The sequence below is a fragment of the Mus musculus genome, chromosome 13, assembly GCF_000001635.26.
Source record: "Mus musculus strain C57BL/6J chromosome 13, GRCm38.p6 C57BL/6J".
Classification (NCBI taxonomy): Eukaryota; Metazoa; Chordata; class Mammalia; order Rodentia; family Muridae; genus Mus; species Mus musculus.
Genome location: NC_000079.6, coordinates 114688372 through 114698927, shown reverse-complemented (window position 1 = coordinate 114698927; position 10556 = coordinate 114688372). Strand labels below are relative to the sequence as shown.

The 10556-nt window shown below is 38.3% G+C and overlaps 1 long non-coding RNA gene across 1 annotated transcript in view; it reads right to left on the bottom strand.

Moving 5' to 3' along the window:
• Positions 1-1105: 1105 nt before the first annotated feature.
• 4930544M13Rik (RIKEN cDNA 4930544M13 gene) overlaps positions 1106-10556 on the bottom strand; it is a 90595-nt gene continuing 81144 nt past the window's right edge. Inside the window, exons 5-7 of the long non-coding RNA NR_045976.1 lie at positions 8986-9133; positions 1389-1748; positions 1106-1281 (exon numbers count right to left, since the gene is read on the bottom strand). This is a non-coding gene — a long non-coding RNA (RIKEN cDNA 4930544M13 gene). The remainder of the gene's footprint in view (positions 1282-1388; positions 1749-8985; positions 9134-10556) is intronic.

The following is a 10556-nucleotide window of genomic DNA, read 5'->3' as shown; positions in this document are numbered from 1 at the left end:
TTCCAGGACTCTTTGCTTCAATTCTTTTATTGTAACTTTGCAGAAAGAATCCACATAGTATTGTTTTCTAGAATCTCCAACACCATTGGCTCTGCAGGCGCCATAGCCCAAATGGTGGTGATGCTTGCTACACAGCCCAAGCCTGCTACAACATCCTTCTGTTCATAGATCAATTTCACACCTGCATTCTTCCAAATTATCAAGTAAATAGATCACAGCAGTACTCCCAAGTACAAAGATATATGAATGAGTGCATTTCCTTTTAACATTAGGAGAAGTAAAGTTGGGTGAAGATGTTATAGCATGCCCTCCAAAGCTGAGATCTACTTTTAAAAAATCATAACTGTAGCAGGATCCTGAATCTCTTTGTAATTTGTCTTGTTTCATCTGAAACATAAGTATCTTGTGAAGATAAGCATTGATTGCCTGTGTTTATCACTGTATCTAATTAACAACATTATAATACAGAAATAATGCTCACAGATCAGGGCTAGCTGTCCAATGGCTACTATTGCCCACCCTGTGCAAGTGTGAACTTCTGATGATAGTCGTGTCTGGTGGCTATTGAAAAGAATGTATTTGTCAGTTCAGTAGCATCATACCAACTCAGGAGAGTGATATTCTGCTCTAATAAAGAGGCTACATTTGGCACAGCAGCTGTGACTAGTTAAGTTTTCATTAGCCGACTGTCATCCTGTCAGGCACCATCAGTTTTTGCAGGAACCAGACTGGTACTTTAATTGGGGATGTAATGAAGAGTACCATCCCTGCATCCATTACATTTTTAATCTTCTACCATCTTCAAAAGTGTCATTGGTATCTGTTATCTTTGTCAAGATGAAGACAGTCTCTGGGGTTTCTCTGATATAGTAGCATTTACATAAAATGTAAATGAAATAAGAACTAAATAAACTAATCCTGAATCTTCATCCACAAATAGTGGAGGCAGATAATAGGTGAGGCTTTAACCTCAAGGAACAGAAATAGATGAAGACAAATATTCATTTTGGTACCTGACTTCAAATGTCTCTGCTCTAATAAGGGATGAGTGAGAGACTTTGAACCCTCAGCATTAGAATCAGGAAAGACAGATCCATCAGCTCTTGGAGCATTAGGATTTATTCTTTTGCAAAGAGTAAAGTTCACATAGGAATTAGTAGTAGATCTCTACAGGGAAAACTCTACATATGTACTTGCTAATTGGTATTTAGGCATCTTTTTCTATAGATTTCTTGCCATTTCTTCAGTTGCTGAGTATTATGTTCAAGCATGACATCCCAACTGAAAAAAAAAAAAGATAAGAGAATGTGACTTGTCGTAGGGCATTTGCTACATTCATTTTGATCATACAAGTTAATTAATGCCAATGCTTGAGTGTCTGTACTCACAGTTAAAAATGTGAAGTTGTCTCTACATTTCCAAGTTGTCATACATAGTAACTGGATACACGCTTTAGTCACTACAAATCTGCTGCTGGTACTGAAACAAGCAGCCCTCACTTTCAAGCACAATTTACAAAGAAAGCAAAATAGACAGGCTTGCACTTCAGTGTGCAGGTCACAAGGTGCATCGATGGGCTCTCCAGAGCGCTATCTGAGGCTCTCGTCACATGTAACGCTTATCCAGGTTTTGTCTGGTCCCTGCAGTGTCCACACATTCAGTGGTCTGGGATGTCAGCTTCAATTCTATCTGAGCACCTCACCAAATTTGGGGAATGATGGCACAATCTTGTAAAGACAATTTTTTTCCTGAAGTGTGAAATAAGATGAACATTGCAGAGTAAAACATATGATTATACAGTATTTCTTATTGCCTAGAATTTTGACAATTGGGTGTCATATCATTTCAAAATCATAAAATACATCTAAAATACATTTAAAATCATGGTTTGTTTCTTCTCATAAAAGAGCAAAAATTTCTCCGTAGGCTTCTCTGTCATGATGCAAATGTCTTGTTCCTATACTTACCACATGGAAGTCACTCATCACATGGGCTACTGGGTATGTAGCTCATGGGCCAGGTGAAACTAAAGATTTATTTATTTCTGAAAAATTGTGTGTGCATGTTCTTTCACATGCATGTGCATGTGCCTGCGTGCGTGCGTGCGTGTGTGTGTGTGTGTGTGTGTGTGTGTGTGTGTGTGTGTGTGTGTTGGGGGAGGGAGTAAAATATGTGTATATGGATGCCAGAAGTCAATCTTGAATGTAATTCTTTAGGTACCATCACCTTGGTGTTTAGGGGTGTGTGTGTGTGTCTGTGTGTGTGTGTATGTATGGTTTTTTTGTTGTTGTTGTTGTTGTTTAGAGTCTCTTATTGACTCAAAGCTCACCAAGTAGGTTAGACTATCTGGCCAGCCAGCATGTCTCAGACACTCATCAGTCTCTGCTTGCGTAGTGCAGGCATTAAAAGTCCATACCACCAAACCCAACTTTTTTTTTCCTCCAATTTTTTATTAGGTATTTACTTCATTTACATTTCAAATGCTATCCTGAAAGTCCCCTATACCCTCCCACACACACACCCCTGTTCCCCTACCCACCCACTCCCACTTCTTGGCCTTAGTGTTTCCCCTGTACCAGGGCATATAAAGTTTGCAAGACCAAGGGGCCTCTCTTCCCAATGATGTCTGACTAGGCCATCTTCTGCTAAAAAATGCTTTTTTAAAAAAAAAAACTTTTTAAAAATGATTTATGGGGATAAAGCTAAGGTAGAACTGGTCGTTATTGCCGTAGAATGTACAGGTGCCTGGTTGGTTTCTATTTTGAAAACTGCAGTACAAAAATCCACATGCTTCCTCTACGTTCTTAACAAGGTTCTGCAGCATTCTTTGATACCTTTCAGAGAGGAATAATAATTACATAAGACACTGAGTCCAATTTAAAAGTTGTGTAGAACAAACAAGAAAGATAGCATTTAGAAAGATCAATGCTACACAACATTCATAAAGTCATACTGTTATTAGGAAGAAAACAAAGAAACAAACAACGAACATTTCTATTTCAACTGAACAGGTCACTAAATAAGAAGAAAAATGAATTTAGAAGAACTTGGTGTTAGTTGACAAAAAAAAAATTAGACAAATTCTTAGGACAGAAGCTGATGTTTCTGAAAACTTTGGTCTCTTGAGAGTTTTGTCTAACTTCTGGAACTTAACACAAAGGACTTTAGATTGACTTTCAGATTCCTGATGTGCATATAAGTCCACCTTTAGTAGATGGAAAGGATACCAGCTTCCTTAGGTCCAATCGTATCAGGGAAAAGACAAACTTTTTTTCTGTGTTGAACCAGAAAACTGGGACAATGCCTTAGTGGGCAGCAAGACCACAATACCATGTCATGGTCAGGTGAGAGTCATGGCCTTGGGGACACAGAGAGTAAGAAGCAGGATCTCCCTGGGGCAAATGGGTGTCTGAAAATGTTCATTTCCTAGTTCTCCTGTCCATTTGTCTCCCCATGCATGAATGAACTGAGCTGTTCATTCACATTCATTGCTTCCATTGTTTGCACGCCATATAACATGAAGGAAAGGGTATTTTAAAGCTTTCTCTTTTCCTTGTGGCTTCTCATTCAACAAGAACTACCCATAGGCACAGAATATCTTTAAATTGTTTAATCCTTAACCAAGAGACGATTTGAGCTCACTTGGCAGGCAAGTGGTACATGTCTGGCTGTGGATGGCCCAATGGATTGATAAGTCTAAATTCAGATGATGTGATTTTTAACGCTTTACAAAATATTGCCAATCATCTCTACTGGAGAAAGATTCCCATAGCTGCTATTTAAAGTGCAGCCCTTGTTCGTTTCCGCTAACTATCGAATGGCACGGCTAAGTCATGATTCAACTGCCTGCTAATTTGTGTCTTTCTGAACACCAGAAAGTACTTCCTCACTGAGATCTAGTTCCTTGGACTCAGGTTGTAACCCTTACCAAATGAGGTTAACAACCTTTGAGAGTAAAATTATTCCATTCAGGAAGGAGTTTATTTCCAGGACTTAAGTTGCTTGCTGCTTGTATCAGGGACTCGTTCAATTCTATCAGGCCAACTTAGACAATTTTATCATATGTTGTCTTGATTTGTTCTCACAGAAAGGCAGACATTGTTAAGACTAGATTCTGGTTCTCACTGGAGACCACCTAAATCAATCCTCTGGAAGCCCCAAGGCAAACGGGATGATGTCACAGATTATGTTTCCAATCCTGACATGGGTTGGAAGACAATGCTGTATCCACTGGAATAATCGGATTGCGGGAGAACTCTTACAGGACCGTTGATTTGTCTCAAATGCTTTTCACCCATTTCTAAAACTTTAGAAAGTAAAATCTGTGGTGCAGGTCAGGAGACCAGCAGGAATGCAGAGGGAATTCAAGGGAATGTGGAATGGGATGATACAGAACACAATTTAGGATCTCTGTACTGGGGAATGTGCCTAGATGTGAATCTTTTGGCTGGAGGTATATGGCAATAGAAGCCAAATTTATTAGTGAATTCCAAAGGTAGGAAAATGTCTCTGTTTTATATTGAATGTTGCTTGAAACAAATGGGCTGTCAGCCAGGGGTGTGGACATCCCTTTCCCTGTGAACCTTTCCCTGTTAATGACATATTTTGTAATGGGATTTGACATGTAATACAAACATAGTTCCCAATGCATGTATTATCCATCTCAGTTACTTACAATACTAAAATGAGTTTCTTTGTTTTTCCCATTTTAAAATCTGTACTGTCTTACCAATAGCCACCCACTGATTTTCAAATGTTAATGATATGTGTTGGCTGACTGTATAATACCAATTTTCATTTTTAGTACCTAGGGACATTTTCATTGGAGTGTAGATTGCTCAAAAATACTTGATGGACAATAAAACTAGATGTCTACACATAAGATTTGGCAAGCTTTTCTTTGAATGCATAAAACAATACAGATGGAAAATTTTAAATTCTACTTGATTTATTTACGAGAATGGGTAGTGGAATAGTTACACATAAATTTAGGATGCTCATATTCTCTCATTTGTTTATTAATTTTGGACTTTTGGTCTAGCTCTATAGGCTAGGTTGGCATCATGCTTCTGCCTCTGCCTTCTGACTGAGGGAATTACACATGGGTATCATCATGGTTGGTCCAAAACTTGCTTATTTAGACTCAAATTTTGAATGAATGATTTGGGTAGACACAACCCTTAAATGCAAAGTACTAGGTTGATGTTTTTTATTCAAGAATACAAGTTGATTAGTATATATTAATTATTTATAATGAGAATGAATATTATTATATATAATATTATATATATAAAATCTTGATGGAGTTCTCCACCCATTATCTTGTTGTTCCCCCTACAACTTCTGCTGATTCCTTTGCTCTTCACAACCAGTCAGCCTTCTACTTTCATGTCTAGTTTTGTGTCCAAAACACAATGAGCCTCATTAGAGTTGCTTGAAGGAGTCTGGGTATTTTACCAGTGGCAATTTACACTGGAGAAAATGTCTCCCTCTTTTCCAGCAACCATTGCTCCTTAGAGATTAATGGAGACTTCTGAGTCTCTCCCAACATCATGACAGCATGTAGTTGGACATAATCTTGGGTAGGCACTCACAGCTGCTATAAAAGAACACATTTGAACAGGGTTACATTGAATTTTGTATACTTCTTACCCAAAGGTCATAATTTTATAAGAAGATAAAAGTAAACTTTTCAAGACAAGGTATCACTATGTAGCCCAGGCTGGTTTGAAATTCACAGACATTCACTAGTGTCTGCCTTCTGAATGCTGGAATTAATGGTGTATCACAACAGGCCTCAGATAACTTCTAAAGGGACCAAGCATACAGCTTTACTTTCCCTGTAACTTCAATGTTATAACACATTGTCTTAGTTTGAGTCTTATTGCTGTGAAGAGACACCATGACAGGCAACTCTTATAAAACAAGCATTTAATTGGGGCTGGCTTACACTTTCAGAGGTTTAGTCCATTATCATCATGGTGGGAAGCATGGCATCCTGCAGGCAGACTTGGTACTAGAGAAGCCAAGAGTTCTACATCTTGATCTGAAGTCAGCCAGGAGGAGACCATCTTCTGCAGGCAGCCAGAAGAAGAGTCTCTTCTGAACTGGGTTGAGTTTTTGCACTAGGAGACCTCAAAGCCTGCCTACACAGTGACATACTTCTTCCAACAAGGCCACACCTATTCCAAGAAGACCATTCCTCCTAATAGTGCCACTTCCCATGGGCCAAGCATATTCCAACCACCAAACGTATAAAAAGAGAAAACCATGCAGATTCTGTGAAAATCAAATCTTAGGTATAAAACCTTTGCTTTTTTTGTACGCACAAAAATTTATATCAGAATCATAAGGGGAGGTGATGATGTTCTATTACTATTATCTACCTCAACTGTTACGAAAATGATGTTCAGGGCTCAAAGCCAGTTTTCTGGAATAGTCACCTTCAACAAGTATTCAGCCAAGATCTACAGAGCTAGGAAGTTCTTGGTTTCACAATCCTCCATAGAGACTGATCTTTGTAATATGTAGGATTTTAGGAGATAAGCATAAACTCTGAGCTTGACATAGATAACAAAACCCAACTAACAGAATTCAGAGGTAATATAGAGGAAAAGCAACATGGAGACTTCACAACTGTTAAAGATCATGCTGGAGAGCATGGCTTCCGTTTGCCATGACATTAGCTTCTAAATCTGAACTCCAGAATTCGACAGACTGGAAATTTGCATGCCTGGTAATCACATAAATGGCCTTTACATCAAATAGACAAAGGGCAAAAGAGGGTGTATTCTCTAGAGACAGGCAGATCTCAAGGACAGAGGGCCAGCTACCTTATACAAATTCATTGGTCAGAGTAGAGGCATTTCTATTTCCTTGGAGACAAAACAAACAAACAAACAAACAAACAAACAAACAAACAAACAAACCAAAGGCTAAGATTATTTTAACAGGATTCTTTTATATGAAAGAAGAAAATAGCAGGAAATCATCCCCAATGCAGACTCCCCACTCTCTTTTTACTGAAGGACTCTGTATAGCATCAGTGAGTGAACTCACATGAAAAGAAAGTTAAGAGAGAAAGGATACATAATACAAAAACAAGATAACTAAAACACAATTAATAGGTCATTCACATGTGACTTCCATATTGAAAGTGGAGTTTCAGGGCTGTAGAGACAGCTTAGCAGTAAAAAGCACTCACTGCTCTACTAAGAGGACTGGAGTTTGGGTGTCAGTAGTGAGGTCAATGATTAACTATCTGTAAACCAGTTTTGGGGGCTAAGGGAGTCTAATGATCTTCTGTTTTTCAGGCACCAGCATGCATGGCATACATTCACACAGGCATTTATGTAAGGAATAAGTAAATAAGTATTTTTTGTTTTGTTTTTTTGTTTGTTTTTTTGTTTTGTTTTATGTTTTTGTTTTTGTTTTTTCAAGACAGGGTTTCTCTGTTTAGCCTTGGCTGTCCTGGAACTCACTTTGTAGACCAGGCTGGCCTCAAACTCAGAAATCTGTCTGCCTCTGCCTCCCGAGTGCTGGGATTAAAGGCGTGCGCCACCACGCCCACGTAAATAAGTATTTTTAATAGAGTCTCGTAAATAAGTATTTTTAATAGAGTCTTGGGCTAGAGGGTGTAGCCCAATGATAGAGTGGCAGGCCAGCATACATGAAGTCCTGGGCTCCATCAGAAGACTCAGCAAAATAATGATAATGATAATAAGAACTTGGACTGGGACCTTTGGCTTGTTGAAGGTGAGCTTGCCCATCACACACAGGACATGAGATCAATGCTTAGAACAACCAAAAGTAAAGACAAAAAGTAAGATCATAACATTTTTTTTCTGGAAACAGAGTTTAGGATTTACTGTTTTGGAATGTCCTTAGAGGGCTCTGTCATTGAACATGCAGCAGAATAAAAATGCCAGAGTCCTTTCTTTAAAATGAAGAGGGAAAGAATGGAGCTGTTCAAACATCCTCTGCTCTCCTCGTGACTTAACGTCTCGATCTCTTTTCTTTGCTAATGCTTGTGTTAAATGGTTAATGCTGATGGTTGCATAAGAATGTAAGTGTTCTAGGTTTCAAAGAAATATGCACTTTAAAATTTAAAACCAATAAATTTGATATTTTGTGTATTCTACTTCAGTAAAAATCACATTGAAAATAAATGAAATGGAAAATGATTAATAAACAAACAACCATCTTCACTCTAGTGGTTACATATTTAACAAATACCCCAGCTTCAAAAAAAAAAAAAAAACAGTGACTGTAAAAGCATTTAAAGGAAAAAGTGATATTTCAATGATAATTTTGTGTATACCTTGGCTTGTGCCTGGGTATTTATTAAAACAACGTTATTCGGAAAGTTTTTATAAGATCATGTCCTGATACGATTGACATTGAAATTGGTGGAATCTGAGGAAGGCAGATTGCCCACCAATGAGTGGCCTCATTCAATCAGTCAAAATTAAAAATAACAAAACTGACCCACTCCAGAGGAGGAAGTTCTCTAGCACAGAGGCCTTCGATGCATCTACAACCTCTATTCCTCATGGTTCTGCAGCAGATGGCCTCTGAAAGAGAACTAATTCTCCTGGACCCACACCCTGGTAGTCTCCCCATCCTATGTGGAACTCACAAAGGTTCTAGTGATCAATTCCTTAATGAAATTAGATAAACTATAGAAGCTAGGTTATACTCTATGGTTCTGTTTCTCCAAAGAACACCAACATGTGTGTGTATGTATGTGTACATAGGCACAAATAAAATGTGTGCAGGTGCGGGCAAGTCTGTGTGTGTGTGTGTGTGTGTGTGTGTGTGTGTGTGTGTGTGTGTGTAACAACAATTAATTTTACAAAGAGGCCGTGAATTTGAGAAGAAGTACAAAGGACTTGGAGGGAGGAAAGGGACAAGAAGAATGATGTAATTATCGTTATAATCTCAAAAAGAAAGGACCGTAACTTAAGGAAAGGAAGCTTTCTTTACCTCGCAGTTTGAAGGCTTGGTCCATCATGGAGGGAAGCCCTGGTGACAGGAACGTGAGGCAACGTGTCATATTGCTTCTGCAGTCGGGAAGCAGATAGAGTTGAATCTTCATGGTCGAAGGCTTCCTACTTGTCATTCAGTCCAGGATCTAAGCCCAGTGAATATTACCAGCCCCCTTAAGGTTAGATCCCTATTTCAATTAACCCAATCAAGCAACTATGCTCAGAGGCTAACTTCATCTAAATAATTCCCCACAGTTTTCCCAGAGGTCTCTCTCCTAGGTTGTCTCAGATTCTGCCAAGTTGAAAATTACACTAAACATCATGATGATTATAAATTAAGTGTGGTTTCCAAAGAATGTAGAGACCATAGCAATAAACGCATTTTGGTAGTTTCTAAACAATTGTCCATACTCTTGTGATAAATTGTGAGACAATTTTATTTCAAAGGCTACTCATGTTCAATCAATTTAATCAAACTTATTGATATATTATTTACACATCCAATGTGTTATTGTAAGTGTATGGCTCAATTATAACCAAGATACTTTGACAGATACAATCATATAATTACCTCTATAGTCAAGACACAAAATGCATTAAATACAAAGTTATTCTGTGATAATTTACAGTCAACCTCACATCATCACAGATCCATTGAGATTAAGCTCATTTCTTTATTCTAGAATTTCATAGAAATGGACTCACATGCGTGTACTCTTTTGAGTCTGACTTCTTTCACTCGGCATGGGTTTGTCATACACCTGCATTACTGTATTTGTCATTAGCTCATTTATTTTTCCATGTATAAATTAATACACGCAAAGTTGGTGCATCCATTTACCTTGTCATGAAAATCTGGGTCACTTCCAGATTGGGTTGTTAGTAAAAAATGTATTTGGTCATACATTGGTCTTTGTCTATTGCCTTAGTTAAGTTTCTGTTGCTGTGATAAAACACCACAACCACAGGCAACTCGGTGTAACAGGCCCCAAGACCTGGGCACAACTGACTTCATGTTGGAGGCACCATTCTAACCTTAAAACCTAGCTCATAAACCTTATATGCCCCAGTACAGGGGAACGCCAGGGCCAAAAAGGGGGAGTGGGTGGGTAGGGGATTGTGGGGGTGGGTAAGGGGGACTTTTGGGATAGCATTGGAAATGTAAAAGAAGAAAATACCTAATTAAAAAAATGTTTAAAAAATTAAAAATAAAAATAAAATAAAAATGGCAAAAAAAAAAAAACAAACAAACCTAGCTCATAGGCTCCAACACCTGCCAAAATGCAAACACACATCTAATCCATCAAAGACCTAGTTCATAGTTCCAGGATCAAGGACAACCCCTAAATGTAGTAAGCTTGCATTGGGGCTTCTGTAGTTTTCATTTATTGCTATCTTTTTTTTTTTGAAGTGTAGCAACCAGAATATTGCTTTTGTTCATAAAAGACAAAGAATGGCTAGGCTCAGAAAGCAGGATTTGGGCAAGTTCTCCTGGCAGCCTCAGGCCAGCAAGACAAACTTTTGTATTCTCCATGGAGTTACCCCAAAACATTGAAAAGGAAAGGAGCT